Source organism: Haemorhous mexicanus, chromosome 1 (genome assembly GCF_027477595.1).
Source record: "Haemorhous mexicanus isolate bHaeMex1 chromosome 1, bHaeMex1.pri, whole genome shotgun sequence".
NCBI lineage: Eukaryota > Metazoa > Chordata > Aves > Passeriformes > Fringillidae > Haemorhous > Haemorhous mexicanus.
Window position 1 is genome coordinate 47,898,321 of NC_082341.1, and position 16,195 is coordinate 47,914,515.

Consider the following 16,195-nt stretch of genomic DNA (forward strand, 5'->3'; position numbering starts at 1 on the left):
TCACAGTTTGTCTAAGAAAAATGTGAGCAGTTAAGTAATATTGATGGAAATTAGAAGTTCACAGCTGAATTTTAAAACATTTCATTTCTGTCAATATAAACTCTGCTGGAAGTAATGCAGAAGTGGTACTAACAGTCTGATCCACTGATGATGATGAAAGCTAGCACAAGATCCCACAGCACATTCATTTCATTGGTGAAGAAATATCTGTTGCCCTGCAGCAAACCTGCAGCAGGGTGTGTGTAACACTTCTGGATTTATCTGTAGTCCAGCATGCAGCTGCCTTTAAGTACCGAATGACACCTGTTTTTTAGTTAAAAAGGTAACAAGCAGTGTAGCAACTGGGAACTCAGCCACATAACTATTTCTTTATTTTGACTCGACTTCTGTTTTATTAAGTAGTTTTTCCTGCAATGTCACAAAAAAAAAAAAGCCTTCATCTTTGTCACGGTAAGTGACACACAAGTTTTATTGTGCAGAATGTTGTATGTGCACAGGCAATAGCTATGGCAACATGGAGAGTGCCACGCTATGAAATTCTGAAACAATGCAATTATTAACTCAAGTAACTCAGACATGTTTTCCAACTGTGGCTTTGTATGTTTGATACCATAATCATTTATGTTAGATGACTCAAAATGTGACACCATTAGAAGCCTTGTTGACATAATTATTTTACTAACTTGTTTAACAGAACTGTGGTACTAGGTGGTATTGAGATATGAAAGACTCAAGTGAGATTGCTCATCAGCCCTGTCTTCCCTTTCCTCTTCACCATGCTCTGTTTTATCTGCCCACTTGTCAGCTTCTCAGAAAGCATCTTACAAGCCTTCAAATGTTTTTCTTCCTCAGCTGTAGCCTAACCACCAAATAACATTCTCAAACTTGCCTGTGTAGTTTCTATGCTTCCAACATTTTGGTTTTAAAGAGGGGCTGTCAGGTTCTTCACCATGAGCTGAGCTGGCCTCTGAGCAGATTACATTTCATTACCCGTCACAGACACCACAAAAACCCCACCCACAGTAGAGAAGATCCTTCATACCAGTGAAGTGATGGCAAACCAATTATGTAAACTAACCCACTGGTCAGAAAGCACACTGTGAAAAAGATCACCCATGCATAACATTTAACAGAATGTTTTTAAAAAAGATTAGAGAAGGTTAAAAAAAATCCTTTTTCCATTCAGCTGTAATGAATCACTCTGTAGTTGGTGTTATCTCTCCCTGTTTTTCACTGTTTAAACTTCCCGTTTGTCACAAAGTCACTCACTGGTGCTGTGGCCACCGAAAAGATATCTGTGTAGTTTGAGCCAGTTACCTCAAAGAGCTGGGTACTTTCAGCAGGCAGTCTAGCCCTCTCAAAAATAGGTGTTTCAGATAAATAGGAGAATTAACATCTGAACTCACCAATCTGTCATAACCACCACTGAGAGGGTCCGGACATTTGCCTTATTCTGCCTTACTTCTGGACCCCACCCAATCTCCATCCATTCTTGGCTTTAAAGAACCAAACTGAGAGGCCACCCCTCTGACACTCCCAGATCAAATACTCAAGCTTTCTGTCCTTCACATTACAAATTATTGTAAATTGCCTAACTGGCCTAATTTCCAGTGCTTTACAATTTGCTATTCATGGCCTCATTATACATTTTTTGTACTCATTTAGAGTTGTTTGCAGTAAGAGAGCTACAGGGGACAGTACAACCCTGGTAAATCCTGAGCCCTTTGAAAGGAGCTATGCAGAATTCATAAATTAGATTATTCACATAACACTGAAGCTGGTGAAGAGATGGAATTTGGTCTCAAGTTCCTCAATATTGATCCCTAATCACAGCAATCAATTTGCATAGCAGGTAGAGTCAGGATGTGATTGAAATCAGTCACTATACTTAAAAATAAAAGTAGTCAGCAAAACCAAGGAGATGAGAGTCAGAGATTAGTTGTAATTTAGTTGCTTCATTGAGATGCTTTGAGAATTTATTTTTTCCCTCCCCATCTCTCCTTCTGAATGGTAAGTTAGTCAGCTAGAAAGCTACACAGTGAATTCTCATGTCTGCATCAGTCTTTCTGTCCTTTCTCACAGAAAGGTAGTCCTCCATTCACAGCTTTACATTAGTAAGTGTTGTGTTTAGAGTAGTAATCTTCACTTTACATAATCCTCCTTTATATACTCCTGCTTTCAATTGGGAGCAAATGCTAATTTGATCATGCATAAGAAGTATACATAAATGTTAACCAGATTGGCTGTCTTCCTCCTCTGCTTCTCAGTATTGTTGCAGTGGATGATGTTGAAGTGCATCAGTGCAGACACTTATCCTATTAAAGCTCTGGAAGTGCTACTGTAATATTATCATTCTTTGCATTTTTCTCTTCTGGCTGAACAGGCAGCATGATTGATGACAGAAAGCCTGGTTAAGCAGAATGAAGTAACTAGTAAAATAAGCATTTGAATGAGTCACAAATAAATATTTAAAGGCAAGCCAGAATCTATAGTTAAACATGGGGTATAGATCATTTGTTTTTTAAAAAAGCAAACCCTTATTTCAGTTATAACCGAATTTTGACTCAAAAGAAAACTTCAGAAGACAAAACTACACATACATGAATCAAAACTATCCGGCTTGAAATCCAGAGAGGCAGCATGGATTCTACAACCTGAAAGATATAAAAGGATGATAAAAATACAATCCAAACTCAAAAGATAAAGAGCACTAGAAAGTGAGAAAAGCAAAATTTAACATACACACAGACAGCAAATAAAAGGGAGAAAGGAAGAAACATTTCCTACACAAAAAACAAAGATACTGCCACTCTGTGGCACCTTTTTAAACAACATTTGTAAAGTTTCTTCCATGACAGAAAAAGAGGTGATGAGAAGTGTATGGGTTTACAGGGAAGCCACATTTCATTATTTTATTCTGGCTTTATAGTTATTCTCAAAATCCCTGTCTTATCTTCTCAACAATACATATATGCAGAGAGAGATTTCCTTAGCAAACAGAAAAAGATAGTAATTTCCTCAAACCTTCCTATTAAGACACCTAATTTTTTACCCCTGGTGGTTTTTGTTTGAAGGGTAATTTCAAATTTGCCATAGAAGGGAGTTGCATCCACAGGTAATATCAAACTGCTGTTGCACCATTACTCACTGTGTTTTTGAGAGATGCCCATTTCCAGTTGCCAGAGCTGCTGCCCCTCCACTCATCCCTTCCCAGCCTCTTCCAATGCACTTAATGCCACGTGCTGGTTTTCTGCTGCCAGTACAGGTTTCCATGATGCACTCAGCTCTGGAGAAAAAGCTCAGGACATCCCACTGAGTTAAACAGATTGAGAAATTGAGGTCATGATAAAAGTGAATCTCAAAAAAACAACAACAACAAAAAAATCACCTCTTCTGCCCCCCTGCCTCTTCCCCCACAAAAAAACACCCCAAAATTACTTCAATATAAAATCTACCAATTCTGGAAATAGACAGACTAGCAGGAAATATCAACACCACAGTGTATTGACAACTTGCAGGCAGTCTAGTTTTGTAAAATAAAATTAATTAAGTAATGTACAATTGTTTCTTAATTGTTATAATACAAAATTCTTACTCTTGTAGGAAAATGAGAATATGACAGAGGAAAGCATCACAGAACAAAAAAGTTCAAGAGAAAGTAGCATTAGAAGGAGATTATTCCACAGTGCATGATAATTAAATACCTAATAATATTTTTTTTAACAAAATACCTGAGGTGTATCTGAAGAATCCACCTAGATTCTCAAATTAAAAAAAACTCAGTTTCTTTCTCCTTTTTTCCAGTTGGTTCTTATTTTGGGGGCAAAGAATTACTAAAGAATGAATCTGCAGGAAGGGAGAAGCACTGATAGCTGCTAGGTGTTTATGTGACATTACATGTCTGTCACTCCAGAACAGTAGGAGAAAGTAAGTGTGAAATTTTAGTACAAACTTGCTGCTATTCTGTCAGCTGTCACCATTTCCTCTCTCCATTCCTCCACCACTCATATTTCTGTCCAGGAACCAGTTCTGCTGAGGTACTAACACAATTTACAAGCAGTTCAGTAGAGATTATATCAATTTTTTAAAACATCTAAAATGATTCATAACCACAAGACTCTGGCATTAACCACATCATATAACTCTCCTGTCCTACTGTTCTCAACTTTAAAAATTTATTAAAAAAAAAAAAAAAAGAGAGAGAGAGAGGGCAGGATGAACTATTCCAGTCAGACACAAAACATTTCAATTTTTTTAAAATATATTGTTATATTTTTGTTAGAAAATTTCAACATTCTGGACAGCATATGTAAAATTAATCTTCTCACCTTCCTCACCGCGGAAATAAAACTTACAAAGCCAGGGTGGCCAATGCTGGTGAAGCCTCAACAGAATAAAACCTCAGATTGGCTTGAAAAGTGTTTTGAGGAGCTCAGGTCTGAATATATAGCAGAAACATAAATTTACCATTTAAAGGAAAAGACTATCCATCAACATATTTCTAGGTGCAAATGCTTTCTTGCTGTGGATGGCACAACTCTGTTTGGCTCATAGACAGTTTAATCAACCTGATGATTCTAGAATTTATATACCACATTTCAGGACCAAGAAAAAGATATGTTTTCCAAGCATGTCCTTATGTGGTTTTTCATGGTGATACAGATGAATTTTGTGATGAACCTGCAGTGGTAATAAGCACCATACCCATAAAGCTGCCCCCAAAAGTCACCTTTGTGCCTGCAGTTCACACACTGCACAGCTGAATTGCCACTAGGTGTTCCAGGCATCTCTAACAACCCTGGCAGCTGTTGTGGCAACAGATGATGAAAACATGTCTACCTTCATTCTAAGACATATCAGGCTCATTTAAGTGGTGTAGATACATCATCTGTTGAAAATTACGTTGATGAAAATCTTGATTATCCAAAAATGATTGATGGATTCCACACAAAGAAAATTTGCAAGTGGCACCATTTGTAATTAATGAAATGGATTGTAAAAGATTCTATTTAATTTATATAAGAAGTTCAAGATAATTACTTTTGTCATGTGGTATGCTCATAGTTTGAAATATAAAACTGAGTTTTCCAGGATGTTGTTCTTAAAGGTATATACATATTGATGATACATTATGAAATTCAAAATTATTTCTATACTTGAATTTGAAGCATTTGTTGGAAAGTTTATCCTTCTTATTTGCAAGAGACAATGTTTTAGCAGCTACTTTGAAGTGTCTACATTTTACTTCCCTACTCCTTTCAAAGAACATGTTTGTGAAACCAGCAGGATAAATTATTACACTAAAACAAAACAACAAAGGACAAGCTGAAGGGAATTAAATACAAAACTCAAAAATCAGCAACAGGAAGGAAGAACATGCCATAACTGAGAAATGCTGAAAATTCAACAATGATTTTCTGAATTAAGTTCAAATGTTGAAAAATAATATGGCATCCTCCCTGTGGGTTTGCATTCTGTTTGTGTACACATGCACTCAAATGTCACATGCAACCTTTCTTTGTATTAATAGTACTATGTTTATATTACACTACAGATTTCATAATGAATCTTCACTCAGTTTTAACCAAGGATAAGCTGCTTGCCAGGGGAAAGAATCTCCCTTTTTAAAATGTACAATATAGGGCTTGCATCATTGCATGAGACTCCAGTGTTGGATGTTTCCAGGTTCTCTTAAATTAAACTGTTGTAGAACTTGTTGGCAAGTTTAAGCAAAAGTAAGCAAAAGATGCTGCTGGTATAGCTCTCTATGCCACAAAAATTATGTTTCCTCTGTATGCAGAGCCATGTAAAAAAGTGGAGACACAAGAAAGTGGTGACTAATCACTGCAGTTCAAGGTACAGCAGGCCACTTTTTTGGCTGCAAAGTCATGAAGGTACAGGGCTAGGGCTAGCTCACCACAGTGCTCAAATAAATCACTGCACTGAACCATCAAAGCCTGGCAACCAGCCTGCCTGCACTTTTTGAAAATTATTAGGTTTGCTTCTCCCTCTTGGCAGATCTTTTACACACCGTCCTTCTCAAGGTGCAGATCTGTACCTGCATCTCCTCCACCTGGGAGTTGTTCTTCAGCACAGCACATGACAGGTGGGCATGCACTGGCCTTTCCTTTATTCCTTATTTTATGATGTCTTAGTCTGTTTATGTCTTTTATGACCAAGGATGTGGTCTGTTGTGGGTGTCAGAGCGTGGCAGAGCACTGGAAGCCCCAGATGCAAATGGAGAAGGGGCAGGCAATGAAAGTTCCTGCCTCAGGGGTAGCATGTACCCACACACATTCCACGTGCCTCCCAAAGCCAACCTCAGCTGGCAGCTGTAACCACTTTAAAGTGCTTGCCATCAGGGTGCCAAGCGTGATAGGGGGCAGAGGTCCTAGTGGGGCCCATGGCTGTTTGCCAACAGGCAAGCTCCAGTTGATGCTATTTTCTCTGCTGCTGTTGCCATAGGAGACTCTCTGTTGAGGGGCAACTGCTTCCCCCCTTCCACCTTCCGCCTTCCACCCTCCTTGCTCCTACTGCACATTCCCTGCCTCTGCATACCTTGCCTCACATAAAAAGGCATCTGTGTCTAAACCTCCTCAGCATCTGGCTACCCTCTCCTCCATGAGAAAATCTAAGGTATAAACCTCAACTTTTCTACACTTGGAGGAAGACCCAGGCCAGATCCTATTGTTGAGCAGGATGGTCTAAGCCAGACATCACCACAAGAGAGAAAGGCCACTGAGCTGTTTTTGGGAGTTGGCATAATTCTAGTGGAGAAGAGTGACACAAAGTAAAAATCAAAGGAGAAGCTTGGAGGGTGTGTACTTGGGATGCTCTCCTCCCAGCCCAGGCCTCAGATTGAAGACCTACTGGGGACCAACACAGCAACTTTACACATGCCAAAATACAGCTGACTGAGGTTTCAACTCTGTGCTCTTCTGAGCATCACCTTTGTCATTTTCCATGTCTTGAGAAAACAGGACATGATATTCAGAACTCCTGTGGTCCCCAAAGAGACCCAGATGGAGATGAACTCTTCTGACTCTTGTTTCAGACCCTCTTTGGCTAGAAGAAAGGCAGACATCCTCTTAGCACCAAGCCCTTCTTCAACTCAAGGTCAAAACCAGGAAGGTGTTTTATAGCATGACATTAGTATGTCCAGCAGAACCTGGAGCACAGACTGAGGGTTACTTAGGACATTGCCAGAGCACCATGTCAAAGCAAGCATGGCCATATCTGTAGGAATAAACAGCAGAGTCCCTAGAGCTCTGTCAACTTTCACATTATGAGCAGATGTTGATGTAAAGTGCTGGCTGTCAGGGATAAATACTTTTCTGAGACCACTCACCACATTTACAGATTATTCTAAAAGCTTACAGGCTTACTAAGCAAGTCCAACACCAGGGAATATTTTTGAACATGGTTCAATTCAGTAGGATAAATGCAACCAGAGTTTAATGATACAGAATGGATGCTGGACGGACATTAAAAAGAAAACAAGAAAATCTGAGAACTTCCATGTGGCTTGAGCAGACATCTCTGAGTGTTTTCTCTCAATATGACTGTAACTTGCTGCTATGGCTATGTTTTACTGCCAGGTTTCCTACACATACACAGACAAAATATTTTATACGTTGTATGGAGCACTAAATGGCCAAGTCACAGGGAAGCATCCAACAAAGACAAATTTCTGTAATTCAGATTCTTCCTTAGGCAGTTGTTTTTAATATAAAATATTCTCTTTGGAACAACTTTCTAAGATTAAGGTGTGTTGAACCCATAAGGTTGCCGTAAACACTCCTGTCTAATGTGGCTCACACAGGGAAACAAAACAACTGAAGCTGAGCAAAGTGGTAAGACACTGGGCCTGGAGATGAAGTTTCATACTGTAACTATTTTGGAATACAGCATTTATATTTTCATGTGAAAATTAAAAGTGACTTTGAGATCAGAAAGACAAATTTGTCAGAAGACAAATTTTCTGACTTCATAAAGTGTTGGTTGAAACTCCAGGTGTGTTGATGACTGTATTGTGCTACACACAACACTTGACTTGCATTAAAAATAAACAGCTGTCGCAAATTTTATACAAGAGAAAAATGCACTTCTGCTATTTGTAAGCAAAGTAAACTACGGCCTCTTTGTGTGCTTCTGATGCTGAAAATTTCAGGCAAAGTGGTGAAATTAGGAGGAGACATGCAGAAGCTAAAAATTTCTTAATTTTATCTAATGAAAGCTTATGAAGTAGTTATGAGATATATTAACTGGGCATAATTGAGAGCATTGAACAAATATAGGTGAAAACTGTGAGCAATGAGATTTTAAAACTAATTTTATCTTTTTATTCAAAGTTGAAAGGGACAGAAGATTTATAGCTATTCCTATAAAAAAAACCCCCACCTGTTGAGTAGATATAAAATATGGAATGTAGAAACGTGTATAACACTATTGTATTGTTTTGCAGAGGAAAGCACTGAAACTAGTATCTGAAAGACCCTTCACCTACTTTAAAAAATATTACTATTTTATAGCCTATAATAATTATTTCCATAATTGAAATAAAGATAGAACCCCTCTCATTTAAGGATCAAAAAGCTGCTGGCAACATGATTGAGGATTTGTATATGTAGAAGAGGAGAAGGAGAAGGTGTGATGACGTTATAATTGCATTTATATATTTATGTACTGTGTTATCAGTAACACACAGAGCCCTAGAACTAAAATATGCATGGAAAGAAAAAAGATCATAAACTTTCAGTTCAGCAGCAGAGTGAAATTCTTTAGATTTGGTCTTGAAGTCCATTAAATTTGATCAGTGAGGATAATTCACTGGGATATATAGGTATTTCATATCTGTCTCTGTGTTCAAGACCCGTACAGGGGGAACAAGTTTGGTATACCTCCAACCTCTGTGATGATCCCAAGGGACTAGCAGGGTGTTTGGCACTGGAGTTGTGTGCAGTAGGGATTCTTGCCACCAGGAACACCTCCTGTGCACATGAAGTATACACACTGCACTGCATACAGCAGGGACACAGGAAGGAAACCACGACAGCAGAGGCAAATCTGGTTTTGAGATGACTCAGAGGTGATTTCCGATCCTCTAGCACACATTGTCCTGGAAACCCTGGGAGAAACCCAAGCTTCAGCTCACAAATAGGATGAGTCATCTGGCCACAGACTTGCTCTGTATCATCCTCTTCGAGTAGGACCTTCATCCATAGATTAAAAATACATCACCAGCAGCATGAAAAACATTGTATTCCTGCTCACAAGTGGCTATTACACTCTGTCCCAGTGACCACCCTGTTTGACGTATGAACACTCACTACGTGACCAAACCTCTGATTTTCTTTTCCCATCCACAGGAACCTATGACAGAAATGATTGTTTGTGGTTTATCCCATGCCTCTGTCATATATTAGGGAGGTACATGATATTTATCCTTTGAAATTATCCCCTTAGCAAAAAAGCTGGCCTGTGTCATGTGCAAACCTTGGCTATTGCCAGCCTGTACAGCTCTGCTACATGCAGATAAATTCTACATCCTTTAGACAAGTTGAACAAGAATAACCCCTTGGATGGGAAACTGGCACCTGAAACAAGATCCAACATTTTAGCACTGGATGTTTCTGAATGTCACACCAGTACTCATCATTTCTAACCAGCAATCTTCTAAGGACTGGGGTTTATTTTTGAAAACTCCAGTTGGCTAAATGGTGTGATGACTTAAGACATTGTATCAAGATCTATTTTCTGGCCCTTATTATTTTATTAACTGAACAGATATTCAACAATATTTTTAGAAATTTATAGGTTTTTTTTACTTGCATGAATTAGATCAGAGTCTGAAAGAGTCAAGAAAGAGAATAACTCAATATCATTTTTTTCTTCAGAAGCTTGAATGAATGCAACTTGAAGAATTTCAACTCCTTTGACATGTTCTTTAGGCTCAGAATATTTTAACAAAATCTTGTTAAGACAGATTTCTCAATGTGGTCTGTTCAACTGCCTCTGCCTTGTGCACTCTTTAAAAACCACTCATTATCCTACTTTTTCTTCTAAATGACCACATATTGCCAAGTACTAGGGAATTTAAATACAAAACCAAAACAAACTTACAGAAGCCAAATTGTGCTCCAACTGCTTGGTGATTTTATTCATTATGTCCATAAAAAGTTACCTCAACTAGCCTCTGGCAAAGTTTTTAGTGGCTCTTTTACTGTGTCTAATTTCCGCTCCTATTTTAGCAAGGAATATTACTTCACAGGCTACAAAATTTTTTAACCAATACAGCTGTGCAGATACTAGATTATCCCATGACTGTAGAGTAACAGCTAATTCTGCTTGGACTACATCACAGTTCAAGTATTCACATAACTTTCCATAATATTTTCAGGTCTGGTATTCTCTGATCCCCTAAATTTTTCCTCAAGCAAATTTTCATGCTCACCTTCATGTACCAGGATGAGTATTATCTATTTTTTCTGTCCTGCTGGGAATTACTATGATGAATATTGTCAAGCTTTTCACATGTTTCAGTCACATTTTTCACATGTTCAGATTTTCTCTGCAGATGAAGTTCTCCCTATCAAAACAGGAATATGCAAGAAAATTTTACTAGTTGAAGATCCCTAAAATATAGAGAGGTCTGAGTTCAGCTGAGCCAGCTTAACTATTCGGGAGGTTCTTAAACTGGGGCTCTGGACACCTTTAGGTTTGGTAAAATAGAAATCCCTGCTGTATCTTTGCCAGTCACCTTTGGTTTAAAAATACTTATGTGAGCTCCAATCCACCTTTGTTACTTGATATCATGGGTTTTGCTTTTCAATATACAGGAAGATTTTTTTTTTCCATTTTCTTACACATTCTAGATTCCGTTGCAAAGACCAGTCTTCTCTATCTCTCTTTGAGTAGAAGGCTGACCTGTACACATAAATATAGTGGAAAACTGTATGTGAATCTGGTGAAACAGTGCATTTGATACTAGAGAGCAAACTACTAGTCTGTATTCAGGTGGCTTAGGTATGATGCAAATCAGAGTTACAAGTTTCTTGAGCTGTTGGAAACTACTCATTAAGTCTCACTAAACTCTTGTGTTCATGGGTTTGCACATACTACATCTACAAAGGATTTTCCCAATGTTACACTCTAATATTCTATAAATCAGCATCTAAGGTGCCAAATATGTTTCATACACTCAAAAGATGAATCAATATACAGACAAAAAATGAATATATAAAAATATTAATACTCAAATCACCAAACTAAAAACTTTAAGAAAGGCTGTAATTAAAGATAAATAAAAGTATCATGTGTACATTTACAACTATTAGCCATGCTGTTATGTTGACACTGTTATTCACATAATTTTGAGATTCCTTGAGTAAGGTAAAATAAAAAAAAATTCCTGATTTTTCTTGCTCTAGGGAATCAAGTCCCAGAGGTAATAGCCAAATTACTTGGGAGGATTAATTGCTATTTTTCTAAAGACATCTTAATCACTACATTATCTCAGTTCCTTTTCATCTGTTCATTTTATATATATTGCACACTAACATTCATGAACCTCTCTTGTGGTACAAATTGCAAAAGTTTATGTGTTAGTAACTTCCTTCAGGGCTACCATTCGTGTTGTCTGCAGGGCAAATTGGGGGAATGTACCTACCACTGACAAAGCTGGGTCATTCCTGAAAAACAAGCTGTCAAATCCTTTGTGTCAGTCACCACTTTTGGGCAAAAAACTAATAGCTCTGCAAACCTACACAACTGGAACTTGTGGTTGTCTTGGGCTGCTGCTCAGAAGCCAACTGCCTGGTTTTGGAGTCACCTGGTCTCTCACCCTGAGAGCTCACAAGCTGGTGTGTCACAGGAAGTCCTTACAGAAAATTGTTCATTTATTTGTCTTATGCTCTTTCTTTGTTAACCAAAACAGTCCTACTGCACAGAACCATCTGACAGAGATCTGCACTTGCAGCAGCACAAATCACGTTCTTCAGTTTGCACTTTCTAAGCTATAAATGCTATTTTTGATTTCAAGAAATTAAATTGTCCACCATTTCACATAACTCCTTTCTGTTTTAGAGGAAAAGACAAGAAATCAGCTGTTCCATTGCTATCGGATCCATGGTCTACTTATGGCTGATGCAAAAAAAGCCAATACACACATACAAAGCTTTCAAGTTACAGTGGCTGCCACCCTGCCAGGCTTAGAACAGTTCTGCAGAAGAGCTGGGATGGTCAGATATTCTCTCATCATAAGCAGTCCTAGAGTGAATCCAGGCAGAGAGGCAGGAGGAACACTAGGACATGTGCAGGAAATCTAACATGCAGAGGGCATAGGTTGACTTTACTGTAGCACCAGTATGCATGTAGACTATAGAGCCACAGAAGAGACCACAAAAGTTTATAAATTAAGGTGACCAAGGCCTCCACTGTGTTTACAAGCAGATAGTCATCCGAGCAACATATACATTGGCTTCTGAGCATATATTAGGGCACATAGAAAGACCAACTAGCAGGAAAAAATGCATCTCTTGTTTTGTCTCAAGGGTTACAAGTCTCAGCAGGGTGAGCAACTGCTTTCCATTACTCTGTAAAAGAATGTTAATAAATTGGAACTAGATCACTCTGGACATTAACAGCTCATGACAAAGAGCAGACCTGAAATCAAGTGGTATGCACAAAATGGAGTGAAATAGTTTAAAAGTTACTCAGAAAAATTATGTAATCATTCATCATGAATCCATTGTGGTTTATCCAATGCATATTTTCATTATACTTTTCATATACATGATACAAAACTTTAATAATTTTGATTCAGGGAAAAACCTCGTAAACTCCTAACCCCTTCTTTCTGGATGCCCTTTAAAAAAATCATGAATACTGTTGGTCTACATAAGCTAAGTATGTCATCATTAAATTCATTAAAAATTTTATAGAACCATACTGTCTAAACTAAAGGATGATTTTTTTTTCAGCATTTTGAAATACAAAATCCCTTTACATTAACTATTTTGAGATATCCAAAGCATACATATAATTCATTCCAACAGAGCAGTTAAAGAACAGGCTGTGTCAGCCTTTTGACATTTGGTACATGAGCATTACCTCATCCTAGTGTTTTTCTTCAAGACTTTTTTGAGGGGTGGGGTTTTGTAACATATAAAACACTGTCTGTTCATTAAAAAAGTGGTCTGGATAAAAAAGTTTGCAATTTGTGAAGGAAACTCCAGAAACATAGCCTAGTCTTTGTGTCTTTAAATTCTACATGGCAGTTGGGTTAAATATCTCATCTTTCATAGTTCTTCCCAATTTTGTATGTCTATGAAGGCTTCAAAAGTGGTTTTCCTACTTCCTGCAGTAAAATAAAGATTATTCAATGGCACTCCCTCACTCCCAAGCAGGCCAATTCAGAGCTTGTACTAGTTCCAAAGTTAGGGTTTTCCAGTAAAAAACGTAGGAAGTGACTGATGTTGGCCATATAACGCATTATTTCCAATCTGAATACAAAATATCTCTTGTCACCTAGTTGATCTAATCCAAGATGCTAGGCACAATCTCAGCATTGAAAGCTGCAGCAACTCTGTGGAAACGTTGCCTCATTCCCACTACTGCAGAATGAACATCCATCAACTTGGGAAGATTTAACTGCGAGGAAGAACGTCTATTCTAGTGCCTCTAAGAGCTTGTTTTCCCTAGTTTTTTTCTTCATAATATTTTCATGAATTAAAAGTTTCTTTAGGGCTTTGCAAGTCCTGCTTTGGTGAAAAGCAGCAGAATAAAGAAAAGCTACAAAAAAGTCACTGAAACTAGGTTTTCTTAAGATGTGGTAGACATACATGTCAGCATATAGCATGCCTAGGCAGGGTTTCAAAGATAAATTGGATTCAAGGACAATTTATAGTTCTGTAGCGACATGCATATGTGATAAGTGTGCAGTTTAGAGACACCAACATTTGATTTGTGAACATTCTCAAACCTTTACCTTAACAAAGAAATTCCCACCAGTTACAATGCCTGTAGGAGTTAATACATTAAAATAGCCACACTGTACTCTGGAACAATTGTGCTTTCTACATGTATAAATAAGTTTTGCCTTTAACTTCTGTGACTTTTTGGGGGTTGCTGAGGGGCAAATGTGCATCTTTAAAATGGTAACTTTGTTTTGCACCAGCGTGGTGACAGACCTGCACTGATAGTGTATGAGCATGGGCAGTCACCACTGTGTGGCTTTTGAGACTCTCTTCTGGTCACCCAGACTGCCACTAAAATCTTCCTCTTTTAGTCTCCAATGTCTCACAGTTTGCAATTAAGACAGAGTGAAGGTAGATCATTAATTAGGTGCCAAGACTAATTTTCTCACATGTTAAAAGGATAAGGTTGACTTTCCCTAGGGCAAAGAAAACAGAGAAAATGGTGTTGCTTCCTCCCAACCTTTCACTCCATTTCCCTCTCAGCATGCCTGTATCTCAGCTGTCTGTGCCATGTCAACCCCAGACAGATAAAATAAGGTGTGGGGGGAGAAATGACCCTTGGAGATGGAGCAGAGATGGGGCTGGGCAGATAAAGGATGGGGGAGGCCGTTAGGGCCGTTGAGGGGCAGCAGTTGGACGGCCACAGAGTGTCCCCAGGTGAGTGGCTGCTCCAGGATAGGTGCAAGTGGGCTGGGTGAGCCTGTGTGCTCCTGAGTGGACTCCCAGCTCAGGGCTGAGTGGTACCCAAGCCACTGTGCTGTGGTGTGCTCACTGTGGAGGGTGTGTGAGAAACCACAGGGTACACGGGTGTCTGGGAGCTCTTGCTGGTTACAACATCTGGTGTAGAGCACTGTTGGCCCTGAACTGGCCTCTGTGTGTGCATTTGTTCACTTACACATATTTCTCTGGGGGTGGGGGGGGGGGGGGGGCAGATGATCCACCAGAGTGCCACCTAGGAACTCCCAAAGATCCTCTGTCACACACAGGAGCTTATGCTCAGGGTGTTAGGTGTCTTTAAGCACATACACACAGCAGCATGGCAAAATCTCACAAGTTCTTGGGAATCTTCATGTATATATGTGTGATGAGGGTTTGTGCTAAAATGTTGAATGGCTATCTGCAAAGACTATGCATATTTGAGTATCACTTTGTCAGTGTATCTGAGTGTGCACCCAGATCTTTTTTTATGTCTGACTAGTTCAAGGAAGGAGTTTTGGTTGTAAAGAGTGGAGTAAGAGATGCAGAGTTTGCACATCCATGCTGAAGTGTGGATAGAAAAATGTCTTTTGTCAAGGTTAGAGACACATGTTGCCCATATCATAGACAAAGGAGAAAACATGCTTATCTGTGCAGGTTTAATCAGTATAGTACTGACTGCATTATTGAAAGTATGTTATGTGAAAATTTTAATTAAAATATAGGTGTCACGTGTAACCTTCCCATGTCTGTCACACTGAGCTACTATGCCAGACTAATGTGCACATTTGCATATTTTCATACAGCACATGTCTGTTTTGCAGTGCTTTGCTTTGCCATCTGAGTGTGTATGACTGCATATTTTTAGTTGGAGAGCATGTGTAGAACGATTGGGATGTATAGACCATTTTTATGCACTGGTTTATGTTTTGCAGAACTGATCTTGCGAAGAATTGATTGCCATTGCTCAGTGACAGAAGGTAACAGGTGAAAGATAGGTTATTTTGATGATTTCCTTCGAATATGACATATTTCCATCTGCCAGTTCCCTCTAGTGTCAGTGGGCAGCATCATCTCCTTAGTCTTTAAAGGATAGGAATTAATGCCATGCTTTGTATCACCTCCTTGTTTAAAGGATTTGAAGAAAGCCTCCATTTAAAATTTGAATTCTTACCGACACTTTTACATGAAATGTGAAACAAGAACAATGGTAAGAGCTCTCATATTGTCTTCTGTGCCTCAGTCTGTGCTGTGAAGGGAACAGCTTTGGTGAGTGTATCAGGATAGTTCAATCTTGGACATATTTGCTCGTTGACTTCTCAAATAACAGTGCCAGAGGAGGTCACATTCCCGGGGGCTCTATCTTTTTCCCTCAGGCAAAGACCACCATCTTAACCAAGAACTCTTGAAACTCAAGCTGCCCATGTGAAGTCAAACTCCATCCACATAGGTATCAGAACTGTTGTTCTGTCTGGTTCACAGTTAATTGTCTATCATAAATATATGAAGGACATTATTTATTA